The sequence below is a fragment of the Myripristis murdjan genome, chromosome 6 (genome assembly GCF_902150065.1).
Source record: "Myripristis murdjan chromosome 6, fMyrMur1.1, whole genome shotgun sequence".
In the NCBI taxonomy this organism is placed as follows: domain Eukaryota; kingdom Metazoa; phylum Chordata; class Actinopteri; order Holocentriformes; family Holocentridae; genus Myripristis; species Myripristis murdjan.
In genome coordinates this window covers 26931288-26938579 of record NC_043985.1, presented here as the reverse complement: position 1 = coordinate 26938579, position 7292 = coordinate 26931288, and the positions used below count along the sequence as shown (strand labels likewise).

At 42.3% G+C, this 7292-nt stretch overlaps 1 long non-coding RNA gene across 1 annotated transcript; it reads right to left on the bottom strand.

Moving 5' to 3' along the window:
- Positions 1 to 4564: 4564 nt before the first annotated feature.
- On the bottom strand, positions 4565 to 6809 carry LOC115360990 (uncharacterized). Its single transcript, XR_003928374.1, has 3 exons — positions 6774 to 6809; positions 6156 to 6197; positions 4565 to 4697 (listed from the first exon to the last, which is right to left on the bottom strand). It is a non-coding gene; the product is annotated as an uncharacterized LOC115360990 (long non-coding RNA).
- Positions 6810 to 7292: the final 483 nt, after the last annotated feature.

The following is a 7292-nucleotide window of genomic DNA, read 5'->3' as shown; positions in this document are numbered from 1 at the left end:
GGTGGCTGGGCTGTGATGTGGACCCATTGGATCTGTAAAGGTTCCCTTTCCCCACAGAGCCGTTTGTTTGCTTATCCTGTGACCCGGCGGTACCCATGGTGCTTTTCACTCCTGCTGCTGCTGCACCTGAGAAAGTGTCCCCACCTAGACGGGTCACATAGATCGAAACAGAGGGGCTTTTTAATTTGAGCCTTAATAGAATGGCACAAAATATGAAATATAATGCTCCTTGTATACCAGATGCAGAAATCGAGCCATGCATAACGGCTACAGGGACAATAAAATCACGCTGTCATCACAACGGCGGTAACAGTGGGACAGTGACAGAAAATTGCAACAGGTATACATGAGCTGTGATAAGTGAGTAAAGTTACACCATGTTTCACTTCCATGAGCAGGCACCAGATATGAAACAAGGGCACGGCTAAACTGCAGCTGCGGCATGTGTCACAGTCATCTGATGGTGCAAATTGCCCGCATTACCATACTGCATGCCTGTGTTTCCCATGAGCAGCTCTGAGGCGAGTTTGTCCGATAGACAATGTGCTTCAGTTTAAATTTCTGATGACAAATAGCTGGAGTCACCAAAATGCACACGCATACAAGATATAAGAAAGTTACTATTGTGCAGAAATCAGTTGCAAATCATATGGGCATATTTGGACAGGAACACAGCCAACAACACTTGTTTTAACTTGTGGATGTTATGTGTATAGATACATTAGGTTAATCCGTAATTACCTGCACAGGCCAAAGTATCATACCAATGCTGTCACTTTTTTTCATCATTTGCATTGCAGATAATCTGAATAAAACAAATACTGAGATAAGGACAGAGTGACAGAGGAGTAGAGTAGTAGTAGTAGAAGTGCCTTACCTTTAACTCCTAAACCACAGGGGGGAAATTTATTGGCCCAGTCCCGTCCTGTCCATAACTCTCGAGCTTCCTCGTCCTAGAAAGTGTCGCTGCTCCTCCTCGGTGGCACTAACTTTACTGCTCTCTCCCTCCACCTCCCACACATATCTGTCTCTGTCTCCCTCCCTCACTCACACCTCGTGCTTGCACATTCAAATACAATGACAGATACACAGTCTGCTCAAGTGAGACAGCGGGGCAGACACACTCACACACACACACACACACACACACTTCTTTGACAGGTCATAAATGATGAGCCTGTTTTTGGTTTTGTAAGTGAGGCTTTCACAGCGGCCAAAGTTGTTTTAGTGGTCAGGAGTGAAAGTGACGGGTGTTTCAAGACATTAGGGGGAAAATGGTAAAAAAAAAAAAAAAATTATCCTCACATTTAATACATCTGACTGTCTGTTTTTCCCTGTGAGCTTGCAAAGTGATGTGAAGACAGCACCCGCTTTATTAATGAAAGTAAAACCAAGGAGCTGGTTATCAAGAATGACCACAACGCTTACTATCATTTCCCAGCTGTTCAGATCAACGATCATCCCACTGAGGAGTTTAAATATCTGGGAATCTTTTCTGATGGCACTTTTAAAGTTTTAAAGCCAACACAGAATACATCTTTAAAAAAGCAATGCAATGCTTGTGTCTAATCTGGAAATTTGATTCATGTGGTATAAGCAAGAAAATTTTAGAGACAGAAGACAGAATTGTTGTTGAAAATGCATAACTTTTAATATGTGTAGACTATCCTTAATTAAAATATGGCCAGTAAAATTATTGAGAGAGAGAGAGCAGAGACAACTGGGATGTATATATATGTATAAAATGTAGGTGATTTGCAGTGAGCAAAAGGAAGGATCACTTTTTCCCCCCACTTCTCTGTAGACCAGTGGGTTTTTGCACCACTGACCTCTGAAATGTACATTTATCTTTGTAATGAGGGCTTTATGCACAGTTTTTTGTCCCATATTCATCAGTATATCAACTGAGGCATTCTGCACAATACGTCTTTTCTATTCCTACAGTCAGAAAAGCAACTGGAAAAAGAAGAGCATTTATGTGTATTATGTATAACTTACTGTCAAAAATACAATCTTTGACATCATTTCACTCACTATTTCCAGGTGATTTTTTTTTTATTGTGTGTTGTATTGATGAGTGTTGTCTTTAATGGTTTAAAGAATAGAGCAGCTGCTTTCAGGGATTGTTAATGTCCCACTGCAGCAGGTACACTGGGACATTTAAGCAGCAACACTAAACTTGACAGGATAGAGGATAATTTTTTACACAGCTGATTTATCAAGAAGGCAGCTGCTTTACTCCAAAAAATTTATGTATATGAACCTGTGTGTGTGTGTGTGACCTTTTGGATGTGTAGAAGAACACAGAACATTACATTGCGACCAGGTCTGGACGTGACCCACCTGTCACTCAAAAGTGACACACCCCTAATTATACATACCTTTAAGCCTTAATAAAGCCTTAAATGGATATTTTATCAGAAAATCCACCTCCTCCAGTCAATCATCACAGAGGGGCAAATTAGCAAATGAAAGCAAAGCAGTTATTTAATTGTAAACATTTATTTTACACTTTAACGTGGGAATCTAAGGAACCAGGACTATTTTTAAAGCCAGTGGAGTCGCCCCCTGCTGGCCATTAGACAGAAGACACCTTCAAGTCTCACATGGAAATGCATGTTTTTGAGTGTGGGAGGAAACCAGAGGACCCGGCGAAAACCCACGCAGACACGGGGAGACCACGCCAACTCCCACAGAGGGGGCGGGGTCAGAGGCTGAAGCCCCGCCCTTCCTGCTGTGAGGCTGCAGTGTTTCCACTGGGCCGCCGTTCCGCCCGCCTCACACTCTGAAAAAGGATGTGGCGGCGTCATCTCACTGTCTGTTGGACATGACATCCTTTTTAAGAGCGTGAATTCATCTTAGAAAAAAAAATCTCAATTATGATGAGATCCTTTCAACACTCTCACAATAATGAGAGGGTTTTGTGTGTGTGTGTGTGTGTGTGTGTGTGTGTGTATGCACTGTGTAAGGAATAAAAGGAATTAGGGATATATGGAAATGAGAAGGGTTGGGGGGTGGTGGGTGCTTTGTGAGTGAGTGAGTGAGTACGTGCATGTGTGTGTGTGTGTGTGTGTGCATTTCTTTCATTCCTCCCACTGAGAATTGATGTTTCTGTGAAAGGATCCCATCATTGGGGGATTTTTTTTTCCGAGATGAAAGTCAGAGGTTGCTGCGGAGGATTTTAGCATCCTAGGCAGCAAAAACTGGACCGACCCTGCTCAGCCTCCCTTTTCTTCTTCTCCTCTTTCTTCCGTGCCTTCTCCTTCAGTTTCTCCATCCACCGATGCTCCTCCTTCTGTCTGTCCTCTTCCTGTTCCATCAGGATGAGCCTCTCATACCGCTGGCGTTCCCTGACGAATGGGCAACTGATTACTGTAAGAAACAAATGAGAAGTTAGTCAGGAGTAAAGAACAGTAACGACTGGAAAGAAGGTGCAGTGTATGTGAGGCAGACATATTGTGCTGCATGAGACCTATTGCAGCGTAACTAGGCTGACTTCCCTTTACAGATCGAGCAGAAGTCCCTCTCCTTCCTGTATGTCTTCTTAATCTTATTCATGTTCTGCTCTCTCTGTCTGTCGAAATTCCATTTCTTGATCTTCCCAAAGAAACCAAGCGTCACTTCTGGCTCCTTTTCTGCCTCCTCGTGTCCCAGTTTGACAGTTGCCTCCTGTTTTCTTGACATCCTTGCCACTCTTCTTTTGGGCTTTCTTAACCTTGTTTTTCTTTCGTTCCTTCCCTTTCTGTCCTTCTCTTCTTTTCCCGTCTTTTATTGCTCTCTTTTTTCTCTCTGTCTTCCGACTGTGCTTCTTCCCTCTTTCTGTTTTTTTGCCCTTTTGGATCTCCATGTTTTTCTTGGAGTTTCTCTCCAGAGTGGCGATGACACCGCGGAGCTCGTCGATCACGTTGTCGCGCTGCCTGATGGCTTCATCTCGCTCCCTTATGATTTCCTCTCGCTCCCTGATGATTTTGTCTCACTCCAGGATGATTTTGTCTCGCTCCAGGATGATTGAGTTTTACCTCCTGAGGTTTGTATCTTGCTCGCTGATGATGGCATCCCTCTCACTGGAGAGGAGCTCCTCAATGGTTTTGCTTTGCTCCATGTTCATCTTGTTTTTCTCCCTGATGGTTTTCTTTTTTTCCAAGATGGTTTTCTTCTGCTGCTCGATTGTGTTCTGCGGCGTAGCAATCTGCTCATGGCTTTGGCGTTCCTGGAGCTGCAGCTTCTCTCTCATGAGCAACAGCTTCTGCTTGTTCTCCTTGCCTTTGTTCTTGAGAATGCTGACCTTTGCTTGGGCTTCAAGGAGAGACTGCTGGAAGTCTTCTGGAGCTGGGCTATGAGCCTGGGCCTCAGCCACAGGGATGGAGGCAGTTTCAGGTGGGGGCAGAGCTCTTGCCACAGGGGTGAAGGGATCTGGAGCGCTTGCTGCAGGACAGATGTTTCCCAAAGCAAAAGCTCCTTCATCTCTCCACTCCCTTGCTCCCTGCGTTGTCACTGCGTGGGCCTGCACGGTGTACATGCACCTCACAGTGCTTCCAGAGTCTTCCAGTGGGATCTCACCCAGAGACAGTGGCCTCCCCAGTGTCTCACCTTCATAGGTGATTGTGGAGGAAATCATCTGCTGGTTTGAGCCGTTCATCATGCCAGCAACCACCGTTTGCCGGGCTCTTGTGGTTGTTTTGTGGCATGTACGCCATCTGTAATTACAAACACACTCAATTCATAGTCATTACAACATACAACATAGCATTACAATCATTACAACTTCATGTTTGACTGAAATGATCAGTATTGGTACTGTGGGCCGATTCCTGTCATTTGAAACTAGGATTAGAGCAGCTTTCCTTCACTGTGGTTAATAGCCAGAACATTACTAAAAAAGGCAAAGCCACATGGCAACGTACCCCAAAGCACACCGCCAAAAAACTTTTTTTTTAAAAATTTTAAATGTTAATTTGAAGTCATTCTGAATGTTAAAAACACACTGACCCACCTACCAACCCACTAGTGCAGAGCTGTCATTATCTGTATCTGAATCTGGTCAGCTAACATCAATGTTGTCTCTGTATTTATCAGGATATTTCTAGCTTCAGTTTCCTATTGGTTATCACAGCTGTCAGTCAACTACCATTTTGATGTTTCGTTTACACCTTGCAGCTGGTACACACCCACTTCAGTAACTTCTGTAACTTCAGACTTTAAGATGTTGATCATGTCTACAGAGTCACGTACAAAGGATGGGAGGAAAGTAGCAAATGGTTTCAGAAAGACATCTACAAAGGATGACACTTTTTCAGTCAGCGAGTCTATCACTGAGCAGATAAGTCTCCCCGGTGGTGTGGCTTATGTAGGTAAGACTACGAGACCGTTGAAGACAAGATTTGCAGAACACAGAAGTAAGATCAGGACGCAGGACAAGACCAGGCCTGTAGCAGTACATTTTGCAGAAGCAAACCACAGTGTAGCTGCTATGAGGTACATAGGCATAGAACATGTAAAAGTCCCTAGGAGAGGAGGCAACATAGACAACCTCCTACTGAGACGAGAAAGCTACTATATGCACACACTTCAAACACTGCACCCATTAGGCCTTAACCAAGAGAATGAGATCAGGCATTTTCTGTGATATATCCTGCACATTCTCGTGGACAGAGGTATACTCAACATTTTAATCATGAATTTCATGTACTTGTGGTGATGTGCATCATATCTGATATCCAGTAACTTAAGGTATTGCTTACTTGTTTTAAAATTCATTCATGATCATGCTCTAAATGTACTGTGTCATGTATTATATGCTTCTGTAAATGTTTTCAGTGTTTTCCAATGTAGGCTGTTTAATGGCTCCGCCCACCACCCAATGCAGGCAACCTAATTATGGCAATGGCCTGCACCTGGTGGAGAGAATCAACCCATTTAGGAGGCCACCAAAACACATTGTTGACTTGAACTTGACAAAGATCACACGCTGATCGAAATGTTGTTTTAATAATAAAGGTCCAATACGGAGAACTAGTGTGCGGGCTCTACGTCTTTTCCATTTGCAAAACATAGCCATGTGATCTACTCAACTTTGGTATTGATAAATAAAACAACAACAATAACACAGACGTCACATGATACAGTGTGAAATGATGGGTGCAACATCACGTTACCTTGGCCTTGAGTTCCCCCTTGCACGTATCTAAGCACTGACCCTGTAATCAGAAATACAAGACAAAATACTCAGGGATTCTACAGTGAAATACAGTTTTGAACCATGCCACAAAAAATATTTCATAATTAATTATAGGATTATGTAGGCCTATGTTTAAAACACTGGTACATGAAAAAATAATTATTTTACCTTTATAGACAAGGATTGATGGGGCACAATATAAAAATTCTGTATATCATTTGAAAACTATGAATATGAAGGGGGGAATCTACATAACTTTTAGGTTGATTTTTTTCAAATTACAGTTTCACCAGCAGATGTGGCTCTTGGCCTATGAACCTCTCGAAAATGTCTTGATCAGAAACAACATAGCTAGCAAGCAATCTGAGGAAGGATTGCTAGTCTTATGCACCGATTGCTAACTGAAAACAGCCGAGTGACCATGATGAATTGCATTCAATAATCCATATCCACATCCACAACTAAAAATAACTACCTAGCCCAGCATCAGTTAGCAACATAACACTTCAAGTCTGAACATGGCTAGTATAGTGGGAGCTAACGTTACAAAGTAATGTTACAAAATTAACAGTTGTTACTTAAAACATTGTCTTACCTGCAAGTGACGCGCGAGCATCATCTCTTTTTTTCGCCAAACTTGAGACTGAAGCAGACCACTAGAGGGCACCAAAGATAGACTGGAGAGAGGGCCGCACAGGAGATTCATCTTTTTCTCGCACAAATAGGCCTATGTTATTTTTGTATGTAAACATTCTTTACAGTGTAAAGCATGTAAAAGTGTGTAAAGATTACACACTTTTATTTTAAATAGATCGTTATTATGATTACTATTGTTATGATGATTTTTCACGAGCCTGCTTTTTTTTTTTTTTTTTTTGGTGCACCTTTTTTGTGATGAATGTTTTTGTTGTTTTGTGTCTTGTTGAATTCGAATTGCTGTTGCAGTTTATGTCTTTTCTATCACAGTCAAGTATTTTTTTTATGTTTTAGTATGACTTGTGTTATATTTTATGTTCATTTCAAGGGGTTTATCCTGATGCTGAATAAACTCACATCAATCAATCAATCAATAAATCGCACCCTCTCCGAACTACATTTCCCATGAGCACTAGCG